Below are 15,932 nucleotides of genomic sequence, written 5' to 3' on the forward strand. Positions count from 1 at the left end.
ATGCAAAAAAAAATAGCATGCCATACACTTGAGCATATTTACAAGAGCAGCTGACAGATGTTATAAAATGTGTGAGCATTTCACTGTGTAACTAATAGGGTTTCTGGATCCCCATTAGGCCCAGATTTACATCACAGGAGCCTATAGGCACAGACGTTCTGGCACCTTAGACTTTACCACAATCCCACAAACCCCCACCAAACTGCACTGCAAGTGTGCTGTCTGGCCAGCTACACATACAATTCATTACATCATAAGTAAGTTTCAGTTCAACGTCACTTTTAGGCCATTCGGTGACTGCATCCCCAACCTGTCCTTCCAGCAGGCCTCCCGTCTAAGCGGGAGATCCTGTGATCCCTTCCTTCCTGGCTCTGGACAACTTCCTGAATCTGCCACCTCAACTGGCTGACACAGTGTCTGAATTCAATAAAGTGTCTAGCCAAAAGATACTCCCTCTTTTTCTCTTCTTTCTGCCCTTTCTTCTTTAGCGCTTTGGGATTGCATATGTTAGTGTTGTGTTTGTTAAGCCATTTCTTTATTTCCCTGGTGGTCTGACTGTGATAAATATTTGTTGGTTGCTAATGGCAACAACACTACACCTTTGTTCAGCACCATATCACAGAAAGTGTGATAACCTGACACTCATCACAGCAACAGCACCAGAGATAGAACTGCTTAGACGTCGTCAAAGTTTCAGGAGTTTATTCAGAAAACAGATATACAGATGTGATCAGCAGCAATCTTATATCTTCATGTTACCTCAGCAAAGCAATCAGTCTGTAGAATCTTATGCGTTCCATGCAGGCTTGGCCCATCCCTGGTGAATGGTACAGGCTTTATCTTATAATCTATGATATGTTGCACTTAGCATGTATACAGCATACAGTTACAGAAAGTTAGTAATAAAAGTAAAGTTGAAATGAAAGATGGAAGTCAGAAGTGAGAAGTGATCTCACTGGAACCCGTTGGCTGTTTTAATACCAGCCTTTAAAGAGTTAAATGTGACATCATCTGAGCAGGGATGGTCCAGTCCCCATTGCATGCAATTGGCTGATAATAGCATGTGATGGATGACCCTATCTGCGCCTGCTCAGATGGGACAAGCCAAATATAACATTTCCTCTCCTATTACCCAGAAATTAGGTAACATGTATCTAAAACTATTGTTTAATGTACTTGTGAGAATGTTTCCATAACATTGGCTCATGTTTATCCTGCTGCAGCATGGAGGTCTGTACATCTCAGCCTGATAAGCACTCCGGCCTTGTGTGAGACCCAGGACAATGTTCTACTGAAAATCAGAACTGTCTTTATTTCACTGTAAGAGTCCCTCTGCCGAGCAAGTCCTCTTACTAAACCTAGTTAGGTAAAGTAACTGAGGCCTACAAATTCCAGCATATCATACTTAAATTCTAACACACACAATATAGTTGTTTGCTAAAAGGACAATAATTGTGGATAGAGGTATCACGGCACAACACAATCTATCTGTACAAAAACGTGATACAACTTTATTCATACAAAAAATACAAAAAGGAATTTAGAACTTTAGAATAGAACTCTTATCCATAAAATTAATCTTCATGAATAGCAATAAAGCATGTCAAAGAGGACCTTCATGAGACTGACGAATTCAATAATCTGGCTTGACGAAATGAGCAATAATTATTTTCTGTTAGCAATGACACGTTCATTTCAGGCAATTTGTGCCCTTCATCAGAATGCATACAATTCTATTGGACCGAGTCAGCAGTAGAAGCAGATCTGCAAATTAATGAATTAAGAGAAGCATCCGCACCAACCGGATGCAATTACACTATCCCACAGGCCGACCAAAGGGGAGTTTTTGTCCTTTTAACAAACAACTATCTTTCAGTGGTTGTGGTGGACCACCCTAATAAGGACATTGTGCTTTTTTTGTCTTTCCCTCTGAAAGGAGTTATCCCAACTATATATCGACTTGTCTGACAACATAGGCCAGACCACAAGGACATTTAATCGAAGGACCAGCCCCTCAAGAGTCACAAGTGGCAAAATCTCTTAATGTGTGCCAGTGAAGGTATCTCTGACAAACTCCCCAAGTTCAAGTATTGCTGTTCTCTCTTCAGACAATATGCAGAAGTCGCACTGCAATAGGAAGTGTATAGACGTTCAGAGTTCATCCAGTGCGAAGCAAACAAATGGACTACAGTATCCCAAAACCGTGCATACATTGCTTTACCGCATTATGTAATGAACACTTTAACAGTGGCAGTGAAGCATACTTTACATTGACTGTATGCTTCACTGTATGCTACACCACGGTCGCATAACATGTCCGTTGGATTCCTGTGATGCAGTGCAGCTCCAAATGTGAACTTAGCCTCAGTTCAGACATGAGTTTCACACTGAAGGAAAAAGCATACATTACTTAATATTCCTTTTTCATTCATTTTATAAAAACACTAGTCTGAGAAAAATGAAAAAGTACAAGTTTTCCTCTGAGTCATATCTAAGCACAGCAGCCTATTGGCCTGATTCATTAAAGCACCGCTAGAGATGTCTTGATATCTCCAGTAGGGTTATCACAGGGGATACACCAAAACTAGACTGAACATTTTAACAGTGATACAGAGAGAGGCGCCAGAAGAATAAAAATGTCTATAAAGTTTAAAATTTGTGGAGGCATTGGTGGACCCACCCTCTCCAAACAGACACAAGATATGCCAACAAAGTCTAGCAGAACAAATTTATTTACATACTTCAGGGGAAAATGCAACGCATTTCGCCGGTAAGACCCCGCCTCATCAGGCAATAGATAGGAGCAGGTACAGTGCAGGTCTGTAGCTGGGCCCATCGCCTCTGTAGTGAATTGTATGTGTAGTGGACTGAACATTTGTCTGCAATTAAGTAGTTAGGATTTGGCACTCTTACTTGAGTCATATCAGATTATAGTGAGAGTGCTTAGAGGTTTATGAATTTTTTTATTTAGTGATTGCTGTTGCATGTAGCATCCATAGAAAACATACTTTTTTGTAATGAAATCCAGGATACCCTAGGTGTATTAAGCACTTGCCAACCGCGCACTCATAACGCGCGTCGGCAAAGTGGCAGCTGCAGGACCAGCGACGCAGATCTGTGTCGCCGGCTGCAGGCTGATTAATCAGGAAACAGCCGCTCGCGCGAGCGGCTGCTTCCTGTCAATTTACGGCGGGGGGCTCTGTAAATAGCCTGCGGGCCGCCGATCGCGGCTCGCAGGCTAAATGTAAACACAAGCGGAAATAATCCGCTTTGTTTACATTTGTACAACGCTGCTAACAGTAGCAGCGTTGTACTAGATCAGCGATCCCCGGCCAATCAGCGGCCTGGGGATCGCGTTCACATGACAGGCAGGAGCCTGTTAGATGCTCTTCAGGACAGATCCGTTCCTGTGCAGCCTCCGATTTCCGGGGCAGGGAGGAGAGGGAGAGGGGGAATCCTGCGGTGGAGGGGGCTTTGAGGTGCCCCCCCGCCAGCCACACGCAGGCAGGAGCGATCAGACCACCCAGCACATCATCCCCCTAGTGGGGAAAAAAGGGGGGCGATCTGGTCGCTCTGCCTGGTGTTTGATCTGTGCTGGGGGCTGCAGAGCCCACCCAGCACAGATCAGCGAAATCAGCGCTGGTCCTTAAGGGAGGGTAAAGGCTGGGTTATCAAGTGGTTAAAGAAAGGTTCTCACTGCAGGTGCCTGCAATCGCATTGCTGCTAATTTACTATCCATTCAGCATTCCCACTATTGTCCTTTATGACCCAGGCAAGGGCTACAATCATTTACATTTTACAACATAAAAGCAGCAGGCCATTTTCACTACATCCAGTCCAGGTTTACTGGATGACTTGTGATCTCCGCATTGGCGGTGCTTGGAGTTCTCTGGAGGTGCCTTGATAAATTAGGCTCTTTTTATTTCAGTAATTTGTGGCTAATGGTTTCTGACTGCTTCGCTTAATGCATGTACATAGCTATAACAGCATGAGAATGTATATTAGAAAGGTGGGTTCCTTGTTGGCAGGGACTGGCGGTATGAATGCTACACTGAATTAAGGCACTGTAGTCCTAATGTGATTTGACTGGAAATAACTGCAGTATGACTCTTCCTTAAAGTACTCAGCATAATCAGAGCAGAAACTGAATAGCTATGTGCAATATATGTATTACCAAAGCAAAAAATAGGCTACAGATATACAGAAACACAAGGGACACTGGAAATCATTTAGGGATAGGCTTTTATAATTACTCAGAAACTGCTATTACTTGTGTCTGTAGAAGCAGGACAACTCAGTTCATTCACATACACACACGCATACACACACGCGCACACACTCACACTTGTCACCTGAACCAATCAGGTGAAAATCTAGTGTGAACACAGGTGTCTCCCAATGTTGCTGGTCTCAGCTGCAGTGATCCATCAATCACGTCCTACTCTTCATCCCCTGCCCTAATCATTGGACAGAGTGTACACAGCAGAGGATGCAGCTCCACAGGCAGAAGTGCCAGACTTTAGTTTAAGTATTGGTCAGGGTCCAGGGAAGAAAAATTCACAGACTCCGGCACTCCATAGGATAACTTCTGTTTATTGAAGCCACACAGCAACAGATACAACAGATGCCCCTTCTGTCTACAGCTGTTTCACGTGAGTTTCACGCCTCTTCAGGACACGTGGGGCCTAACACCTTCACTTCCTACCCCACCTATAAGCAGGTAACCCCTCCCCCTCTCCCACCTCTCTCTCACAGGGCAGGATCAGGGAGGAAAAGACAAGATCTGGAGTATAGGTGACAGTGTATTATATACAAAATTCCTACTAAGGACCTATTTAAAAAAAGCATTAGCCTCATCTCTCTCATTAAAACCCAGATTCCCCAGAGCCTCAGTATGATAGATCATCCAGGCTTCCCTTTTAGAGAGTCTATCATCTCTTAGTCCTCCCCTGGGGTTGCCCTGTATGACCTCCAGCCCGGCAAAAGAGAGGCAATCAGCGTCACCCAGATGGGTCTCGTTAACATGTTCAATCAAACAGGTAGCACCTACACCGTTTTTAATGGACCTTTTGTGCTGAAGAAATCTCTCCTTCAGGGGCTGGACCGTCCTACCGATATAGTAGCGACCACAGGGACACCACACACAGTAAACGACATATCGTGTACGACAATTAATGAACTCCCTGATTCTCCAGGTGACTGAGCCCACTTGTACTACCTTACCCCTTTTAATAGAGCGGCAGGCACTACAGTGACCACAACCATAGTTTCCTTCCCATTTTTTCTTTGTTAGCCAGTTACCCGACTCGTCCTCCTTCCTTCTAATATCACTGTGTACTAACATACTCCTAATTGTTTTCCCCCTCCTAAAGCTAACCCTTGGGGGTGCAGTGGTTAGATCTTTCAGATGTTTATCCAACTTTAGGATCCGCCATTGGTTATGGACTGCCTGTCTAATCTTTTCCGAGAGTGGGGAAAAGTCGAATACAAAATTACATCGAGTATCCTTCATTCGCGTCCGACTTCTCCTAACCAGTAGTTGTTCCCTTGGGACCTCACGAGCTCTAACTAGAGCTCTGTGCACTGATTCCACCTTATACCCTATGTTCAGGAGGCGTTCGCTGAGCTCGCCTGCTTGTTCCTCAAAATCTGTCTCATTCTTGTTATTCCTTTTGAGACGTAAAAATTGTCCGTACGGGATAGCGTCCTTGACATGTCCGCGGTGGTAACTGTTGAAATGGAGCAAACTATTAGTGGCGGTCACCTTCCTATATCCTTTAGTGGTCACCACTTTATCCTCAATGACCACCTTCAGGTCGAGGTACTCAACTTCCCTGTCGCCAAAGTGTGAGGTAAAACTCATATTGATTTGGTTGGAATTAATCCACTCCATAAATCTAGAGAACTCCACCTCGTCACCACCCCAGACTATCAGGACATCATCCACGTACCGACGCCGTAACTTGATCTGCTTACGGAAGGGATTGGAGGGGGACCAGATGGTTTCGTCTTCCCATACTGATAAGAAGAGGTTAGAATAGGTAGGGGCCACTGGGGTCCCCATGGCAGTTCCTGACACTTGCCTATACCACTTCTGGTTAAACATAAAGGAATTTTGTTCTAAGATAAACTGCATACACTCACACAGGTAATCAGAGAATTCATCACTTTTCCCGTATCAATCCAATACGTTGCGCAATGCTCGTAGCCCCGCCGTATGTGGAATTCGGCTATACAAGCTGACCACATCAATTGTGGCCAGATGGTAGCCCTCCTTCCACTCAAAGTTGTCCAATGTATTCAAAATATCTACGGTGTCCTTTACCAAGGATTTGACCATCCTGAGACACGGTCTCAACCTATAATCCAGGTATCTAGAGAGCACCTCTGTTAGTGAACCCACCCCCGAGACAATCGGTCTCCCCGGCGGGTTCACCAACGTTTTGTGCACTTCCGGTAAATAATACCACGTGGGGAATCTGGGTTTTTCCACAAAGAGTTCCTCCCCCAATTTTCGATTCAAAAACCCCAGTTCCACCCCTTTCTTCAATAGTGTTCTTAACTTTCCCTTATCTTTCTCCACTGGATTGGATTTTAATTCAATATAGGTCGATGTATCCCCCAATTGTCGATGGGCCTCTTCTAAATACATCTCTCTCGATAGAATAACTATATTCCCCCCCTTATCAGCGGGTTTACAAATAATATCTGTCCTGGATCTCAGCCAATCAAGTGCGACCTTCTCGCCTTGTGTAATATTCATCATATCTTTGGGATATATACATGCCCTAATTTCATCAAGGATCCCCCTATGAAACACATCAATAGGGCTTCCCGGGGTAATTGGCGGATTAAAGGTGGACTTCCGAAAGGACCTGGGTCCCCTATCCACTTCCTCTTCCCCCCCCCCCCCCCCACTTTCTTCCAGGAGATCTCTTAGGATCCCCAATGTCTCCTCATCTTTGGCATCGAAGGTGGCACTTGTGCTGAAACCCAAAGGACCCACTGTTGCATTAATCACATTTGTTTTAGTTTAATTATTCCACAACATCCTTAATTTTATTATGGCTCTAAACTGTATTGTAATATAAGTACCCACATGGATCGCACTCCCAAGTGGCTATGCAGAGCAGCTTTGGCCAGGACTGTTCTGGGCATGTTAATGGACAGAGCATACACCCTTATACACAGGGGCGTCTCTAGACATTTTGTCACTCCAGGCGAGAAATCCTGGGGCGCCCCAACCCCCCCCCCCCCCCCCCCCCCCCCCCCCGTGATTGCCCGCAGCCCCATACCCCCGACTCCTGTGGTGAATCCCACCCCCGAAAATCATAATGCAGCAGCATTTCACCAGAGAATACACTTATTGTGGCATGGGTTCACCAGAAAATAGTTGTAACGCAGCAGAGCGTTTCACCATAAAATATACTTATTGCGGCATGCACTCACACACAACACACAGTATACACACATACACACACACACACTATACACGCACACAGTACACACACACTATACACACGCACACACTATACACACACACACACAGAGCACACTATACACAGCACACAGTAGACATACACTATACTATTATACTAATCCCGGTTTTCACTACCTTATAGTGTGTCTGATCCCTTATGCAGAGAAATAATGAGGAGAGAAAAGCTGAAAGAGAGGGAAGAAGATATTTGCCTCACCAGGATTGCACTTTTATTTAGATTTCCTGTATGACAAGAATACACAGACACCCAGCACTAGGGAAAGAGGGAAACAAAGGTGAATGAAGAAGGCTGGTGCACACCAAGAGTGCTTCAGAGCGCTTTTCAAATTTACAGCAATTTGAAAAGCGCTGGGCTAATGTTACTCTATAAGGGTGTTCCCACAGCAGTGATCGCAAACATGCTGCAGTTAGCATTTATTGGAATGATTCTTTCAAAAATCGCTTCACAAAGTCGCATTCGCGAATTGCTAGCGATTGCAATTTTGTCGTGCACTAGCCCAGAGATAGGAGGAGTGGAGTGAGACTGAGAATAGCCTGAGATGGAGCAGAGAGCTTATCTGTATTACAGTCCCACATTACACAGAGGCTAGTTGCTGGTAATAGGACTGCTGTCCCTGCCAGTCTCCCAAACAAGTCAGAAAGCAGCCCTCCTGGAGTCTAGGGACTGTCAAAACTTTTCAACCTGTTTAACACCTTATCTGCACATGCAGTCATTTTAACAATGGGGAGAGACCAGACAGATTTTTTCCCATGGACCCTCCTCTGCATCATGCTGTGTATATTTACCAGCTTGCCTGCCCTCTAATTGCACTTTTATTAGCTAGCCTAGTATTTTACAATGCCTTACAACAACAAACCTGAATACAGCAGACACAGGACCAACCCTAAATCACTGAATCAAAGGCGGCCTGGGGGGCAGTCAATGCCTGGCTGCTACAGTCTCTACTTCCACGCAGTTACCAGTAGCAGAGAGAGGGACTGAATGAATCTCAGGAGCTGATGCTGTACTCGGATCCCTGACTAGGATGAGTGCCTTCTCTCACTGACTCATTCATTACTGTGGTTCTTTGAGCTGAAGGAAATGAATGAATCAGTCAGTAAATCAGTCATGAGTCAGGCGCTGCTGCTGTTGTGTAACCTGATACCTGAGTGAGTTGAGAGTTGAGAGGCATTTCACCTCTCACTACTCAGTTCAGCAGCGCCCTTCCCTCCTCCTGTCGCCCTTCCCTCCTCCTGTCGCCATAGGCAAGAATTTAAAGGTGCTTAATGGCTCAGACGCCTCTGCTTATACATTAAGTATTTTCATAGAATATTCACCTCAGATTTACTTTAAGGGCATATTCACAGTGGGACGTTGCATTTTAATGCAATGTTAAAGTCACAATGTGTCTGCGTTTAGAGGTAACGCACTGCAAGCAGTGAGTTACCACAATGCAACATTTTTCAACTCGACATTAATGTCGCACTGTGAACGTCCCATAGGATTATCATTGCAGTGCGGTAAGCTGCAATGATAATCCACAACAAGGCACTGTGAATGCAACCTAAGATTTAGTTCACACCTTCATCTAGGTGCTTTAACAATGAATATCTGCATAGTAGTAATTCCCTTGTATTAATGCTAGCCTGTTCTTGGCCAAAGTGGACACTTGGGGCCATCTTAGCTGAGAATCTAGCATTCATTCAGGTGTCCCCTGAGGCCTGCCGAGGTTGCAAACCTGAAGCTAAAAAAAGGATAAGCTTATGAGGTAGTGAATTGTATGTGTAGTACAAATAAGCAATAGAACATTAGTAGCAAAGAAAAAAGTCTCATATTGTTTTCCAGTACAGGAAGAGTTAAAAAAAAACTGCAGTTGTTTTCTATGCAAAAGAGCTTCTTTAAGCTATTACATCCACTGGGTGGAATAGAGTCCTGCTTTCTGAAGCACTTAAACAGCCAAGAAACAGTGAAAGACAGATTTGGATAAGGTTTAACTGCAGGAAATTAGTTCAAAGGGCCATTATTTCCACTTTGTTTTATAGCTTAAAAAACAGAGTGTGGTTCAAAAGTGCAACTGTGACAGTATGATGCAATGTTATAAAAAAAAAAATATGAGACTCTTTTCTTTGCTACTAAGGTTCTATTCATTATCCGTACTACACATACAATTCATTATAACAAAGTTTGTTTTTTCGCTTCAAGCTTGCTTTGAAATGTGTTACTTTTACAAAGCTGCGTTTTTTCTACCTATATAAATGCCTAGAAATCTCCTTCATTTGTATGAACTGAATGAAATGATAAAATGTCTTCAAGAACAGAAAACGGTTCCCAATGAAAGATAATAATAAATTTTCTTTGAATATACATTTAGTGGTAGTTGTCTATATTATATGAAAGACCACATTTACAGGAGATAAGGCTGTGGCCATATGCGCCCATTATTGCCAAAAATGTGATGAGCAGATGAACCATCATAGACAGTAAAGCAATGACAAGAATAGGAAAGATGTCGGATTTTGCATGCTACAGACTGTGTCAGGAGGTATATTAGTAACTCAGTCAGGTTTACTTAGCAAAGCCAGCCATAGATAAAAGAAGGAGGTCATGTGTCCGGGCACACTCTGACAGCCTCCCCTTAGGCATGTCTCAAGGCTGGCTCACACAAACTATGCCCAGTAGCTGGGTGAAGCATATTTGGTTATGGGAAGCAGACTGTGTACAGCTGCAGACATTTCCATTAGTTGGCTTGACTGTAAGCAGATATGGTAATTGGCCGGCTGGGCAGTAGTTAGGTGTGTTACTTACATGGCCGCATTAGGCAACATTTCTCTCTTAAAACAAAGAACAACCTGCAATGTGCAGTAATTGACAACAGACAATTAATAATCTTTGTGCTCACGCTTGTAAACCGGAATGTATGGTAACCGGTTGCTGGGAAATTGCTGCATTTTATTCAGCTACACAATGAAAGCCTTAGGCTTTTACTTGAACTCCAGAAATGAGAGTTGTTTGCACACACAGTACATAGCAAATTCACAACAGTCTGGATTCAGATGGAAAACAAAGATTGCCACCTGCTGGGATGTGAGGAAGCTCAGGGCCATATTTAGGGTTTGTGTTGCCTTTCCCAATCAATGTTCCATCAACAAACCAATTGAACTTTGTTCGAGGGGGCCTCTTTATTAAATACATTTAAGTAGATTTGTTTTGTGTTTCTTTTTTTTATCAAAGCTCATGTTTATTCTATTAAAAGTGTATAATGTGTACTTGGCTTTTTTATTTTTTAGAGGCTCTCACAATCTAATCCCATAGCTATATTCTAATGTCTATCATATAATTATTATTATTCATTTATAAAGCATTCAAAAAGACAACATTGGTGCAAAACTCTGTGTCTCCCCGCTGTAGGCACAACATATATGAAAGAGCACAAGATCAAAAGGGAAATGGGTGTTTCAGCAGACAAAAAGGTATGATTTAAAACAAAGCTATCCACTCAAGAACAAACAATTAGTCACAAAGTGAAATAGTTTAAGCAAGGTATTCTACATTGTTGTAGTACTTTTTGTACACTGCCCATAGCATACTTTCTTTGTAAAGCCATAGCCCCTTAGTTTTGCACAAGGGTCCCTTTAAAGGATACCTGAAGTGACGTGTGACATGATGAGATAGACATGGGTATGTACAGCGCCAAGCAACAACTATGCTGTGTTCTTTTTTTTTTTTCTTTCTCTGCCCCAAAGAGTTAAATATCAGTTATGTAAGTGGCTGGCTCAGTCCTGACTCAGACAGGAAGTGACTACAGTGTGACCCTCACTGATAAGAAATTCTAACTATAAAACACTTTCCTAACAGAAAATGGCTTCTGAGAGCAGGAAAAAGATAAAAAGGATCAATAGTTCATAGATTTTTTAGCTCTGGCATATGACTCAATGAATAAAACAGTTAAAACTTAAAAATGGATTTAAACATAAAATAAAACTGTGGAATATCTTAAAAAGTCATTTTAGGAGAAGGAAGATAGATACAATTGTTTATTTCATTAGTTTATTTTCGCTTCTTGGGTCCTTTAACTGTGGCATTATAGAGCATGTTCAACAGTTAGTGGCTGAGTTTTGTACAGATGTATTGTTAGCCTCCAAGCTAGCAATATGTTCTGTTGCTGGGGGGAGGGGGGGCAGGGACAACAGCATTGCACAGGAAGGAACAGCTTGGAGTGGGCAGGGTGGCAGGGTGAGGAAGAGAATAAAGATGGCCTGCACTCAGCCCAAGATGATGCAGCAGCCTGGATCTCTCAGTGATGCTTCAGGAGGGGGATCAGGGGCTACCATGTGCTAGATCCTTAGGCCCCGTTCACACTTGCGGTTGTCTGCCAAACGGACCGGATGACCTGACCGGATCCGGACCGGATCCGGATCGGAACCGTACGGTTCTGATACGGATCCGATCCGGATCCGGTCAGGTTGCATCAGATGTTCATCAGGATGCGATCCGGATCCGTTTGCCAAAAGTTACGTAAAAAACAAAAAGAATGTTGGGGTCTGGGAGGTCAGCAGAAGGGGGACCTGTGGAATCAGGCCCTCCGCTGTTTAGCACTCACCTCCACCTCCAACATGCTGCCAACATCTCCAGCTCGTGCTGCTCCACTCCAAAATGCTTGCCCATGTGTCCCCGATCCAATATCGCCGCAACAATCCTCATAGGAAGTGGGGTAGAACATCCGGATTTTTAGCCAGTGTGTTGTGCGCTATCCGGTTCTCATTGATTTGTATTGGCCGGATGGTGCAGTCCGGCTCCGCCCCGGATACGGCTGCCGGAGGAGCCGGACCAAAAAATAGCGCATGTTGGAACGGACGCCGGAGTCCGGATCCGGTCCGGCTCCGGTCCGGACGAAACGGACGCATGTGAACGGTGGCATAGACTTACATTGCTATGCCGTGTGTCCGTTTCGTCCGTTCCGCATGCGGTGCGGCTCCGGCACGGCGATTCCGGATAGCCACCGCTAATGTGAACCGGGCCTTAGTCGGGAACCATGTGGCATGTGTGCAAGGTTTAGACTTTTGTATGCTTGTCATACAAAATACCTTAACCTTTTGTTTCTCACACACTCTGAAAGGCAGGATTGATAGAGTCTGTTGCAGTAAACCACTCAGTATACTTTTTTAAAAAAAAAAAGCTGGAGAATTTGTGCCACATAAAGATTAGAAGTTAAAGTTGAAGAGAAATCGAGAGCCCAATATGGTGTAGTATGTCAAAATTGATTGGATAAATGAAACAGTGAGATGGTAATACTCACAAACACGGGTTACCACCTAGGTAACCACTCATTAGGCAGGTGAGGAGATTAGACCTGTCCTCACTCAGGATTAAGAAGTCGCTCTCTGTAGATAGGAAGAAAGGGGGTAGATCACCTCTCCACCTGGGGTGGACTCAAATATATTGGTAGGTGAACAGAGGCGCCAGAAGGATAAAAGTACATAACATTTTTTAAAAATTGCTGGGAGGAAGTGGTGGACTCACCTCCGTTAAAGCAGACACCAAGGACTGTAAATATATAGATATATACATTTATTGAAAATACCCCAAAGATGCAACGCGTTTCGCGGGCACAGCCCACTTCTTCAGGCAATAAGCAGGGGATAAACAACAGCAATTCAGTTATAGCAAGCAGAGCACCTCTGTCTCTGTGTTACACCGATCGTTACAGCTCTGTTATCAATCCCCACCTGTAGCTAAGGATGGCCACAGAGATTTGGAAGACTTCAGGAAACATGGCGGCGGTGGTCTAATACAGATGGAGGGGGACAGAGTTGCTGTCAGTAACAAATTACGGGTGAGTGGGTGATTAATTAACCCTACCACCCGCTGATCTGTGCAGCAATAATAGACATTGCAGGCTCTCTGTTATACAGTGGAAGTAGTCTTTAAAGAAAACCTGAACTGAAAATTAAAAGTCAAAATAAGCATACACAAGTTATACTTACCTTCCATGTAGTCTACTCCTCAGTGTCTTTCTCCTGTCTCACGTCCTGTTTGTCCACTGTGATCAAGGGAATTTTCCGTCCTCCATTTTGAAAATGGCCATTACCCATAACAGCTTTCTGGTCAGCACACAGTTAAACTGTAACATCGTCCACTTGAGCCATAGGGAAACAAGGACATTACCTGGTACATTAGTTTTCCTCTCAGCTATAACTGACAGCAACTGATATTTTATTGACAGCAACTGATATATTTCAGATCTGACAAAATATTGTCAGAACTGGAAGGGATTATTATCAGAAGAAAATGGCGAGCTTCTGAGAGGAACTGATGGCAAGGTAACTATGTAATGTTCATTTGAAGTTACCTCATGTGTTTATTTTAAATAATTTTACTCAGTACAGGTTCTCTTTAAGGAATAGAACACAAATATAGACAGAGAGGGCTAGTCCCTTTAGAGAGGTCTGTCCAACATGATGGTGCTGCAGACACTCCCGTCTACTCAGAGAAAGAGATGTAGTGTATATGACAGTACAGAACAGGCTGGAGCACTGGCTGAAGTGTCACTGTGTGCTGATGCTGAATAGACAGGAATAGATCAGGCTGATTAAGGGCAATTTCAGAGTGACAGGCAAAGCTGTTAGGTAGGGATCCAGCCATTTTTCTACAACAGCCTCTGTAAGATCACGGAAAGCTGCAGTGCTTTTTATAAATTGGTAAATTCATAAAGGACTATCTATTCTAGCGTAGTGGCAGTTGCCAGAGCGTCCCAGGAAAATAGGCCGATATGAGATTCCTGCCATTCTTTTTCTGGCATAACCTTGCCATGTAAGACTGAATGCACACAGAAAATATGGTTTGTTTAAAGAATGGCATTTTCTCCTAATTCTTGCTGCATATTACCTAGCTACAATATTATAACCACTTACTGACTGTGCTGTTATACCACAGCTGCGCTATGTGAAACTCACTGTACCTGCAATCTAACCCACTCAGAAAGAAATCTGTGCTAATTCCTCAAGGGGCATTACATAGACTGTACTGAGTCAGGTGCTAGAGAAGTGGGTTTTAGTCAAACAGTATATATTCACATTTACTCTTTGCACTATGAAACTGCTATGCACTATCGCTATTTCACAGACAGCAATAGAAGCATGCAGAAAATCATACTTTACAATAGAATGCAATAACGCAGTCGTTTGCTTTAAGAGGAACTGTAGTGAAAATAACATAATGAATAAAATTGCTCATTGTTTACAATATTCATTTATAGATTAGATTGTATAGATTATTTTGTCACTGTTTGCCCATAAATCTTTCCTCTCTCTCTGATTTACATTCTGAAATTTATCACAGGTGGTGAAGTCTTTAGTCCTGCCAGGTCATCTGTACAGAATGTTCGTTATTGCGAGTTCTATGCACAGAGGGAGATATTGCTTGCTTTGCAGTTGGAAAAAGCTGTTATTTCCCACAATGCAACGAGGCTCACAGACAGAAAACTGTCAAGACCATGGTCATGACATCACACTGTGGGAGGGGTTTCATCACAATATCAGCCATACAGAGCCCCCTGAGGATCTAGGTAAAGATTTCTCGTGGGTAAGTGGGTAACTGCTACTGATTTGAATGTTAAATCCTTGGTTAAAGTTCCTCTTTAAGTCAGAGAGAGATAAACATGGAAAGGCTGGGGAGCTTAACAAGCATTTGTAAGTAGACTAGACCACTGAAATGATAGGTACACGCAACACAAATTGTGGTAGATCAGGTAAATGATCAATATTTTCCTGACTTCAATCATTTACCCACTCTGCAATATGAAGTATTAGAGAGTATCTCAGCATAACTCTGGTCTAATATTGATTACACTGCTGCTGCCGCCCAGCTTTTCATTACATGATATAGGACAAAGTTGTGCAAAAATCACTTTGCTAGCACTCCTGACAACATTGATAACGAGTAAAACATGCATCCCCAATCAATGTCTATTCAATACTTCAATCAAACTGCAGTTGAGAATGCCTTAATGTATCCTTAGACTCCATGGGTTTGATTCATGTAACAATGGTAAAATTGTTGTGCATGACAATTTTAGCAATACTTATGTCAGTTATGTAGCACACACTGCACAATTACCTAGGCAACACGCGCGTTGCTAGTGGACCGTGCACTATGCTACTTGCATAACCTGCAGTATGCTAGCAACACATGTTACCCAGGTACTATTTGTGCAACAGGCACTACCTGTAACATTGTGTAAGTACCTGTACATTGTGATATACTGCACAGCAATTTTACTAATCAACATCAACATTTTTATCTTATGTAGTGTAATCTATTATTATTTATTTATTTATTGTATTTATAAAGCGCCAACATATTACGCAGCGCTGGACATTAGTTTAGGTTACAGACAATATTTAGAGGTGACATACAGCAATATGACAATACAGGAATACAAGAAAACCAGAT

General features: G+C 43.1%; 1 protein-coding gene across 9 annotated transcripts in view; it reads left to right on the forward strand.

Annotated features, from left to right (window-relative positions):
* LOC137546613 (delta-type opioid receptor-like) overlaps positions 1-15,932 on the forward strand; it is a 146,807-nt gene that overhangs the window by 69,981 nt on the left and 60,894 nt on the right. For 2 of the 9 annotated variants that reach the window (XM_068269271.1, XM_068269279.1), the window contains exons 2-4: positions 1,937-2,059; positions 10,890-10,951; positions 14,820-15,062. The exons of 2 other annotated variants lie outside the window; for them this stretch is intronic. The gene's annotated coding sequence lies outside the window, so the exon portion shown is untranslated. The remainder of the gene's footprint in view (positions 1-1,936; positions 2,060-10,889; positions 10,952-14,819; positions 15,063-15,932) is intronic. 5 more of the 9 variants (XM_068269274.1, XM_068269273.1, XM_068269277.1 and 2 more) reach the window with 3 other exon arrangements.

Source organism: Hyperolius riggenbachi, chromosome 2 (genome assembly GCF_040937935.1).
Source record: "Hyperolius riggenbachi isolate aHypRig1 chromosome 2, aHypRig1.pri, whole genome shotgun sequence".
NCBI lineage: Eukaryota > Metazoa > Chordata > Amphibia > Anura > Hyperoliidae > Hyperolius > Hyperolius riggenbachi.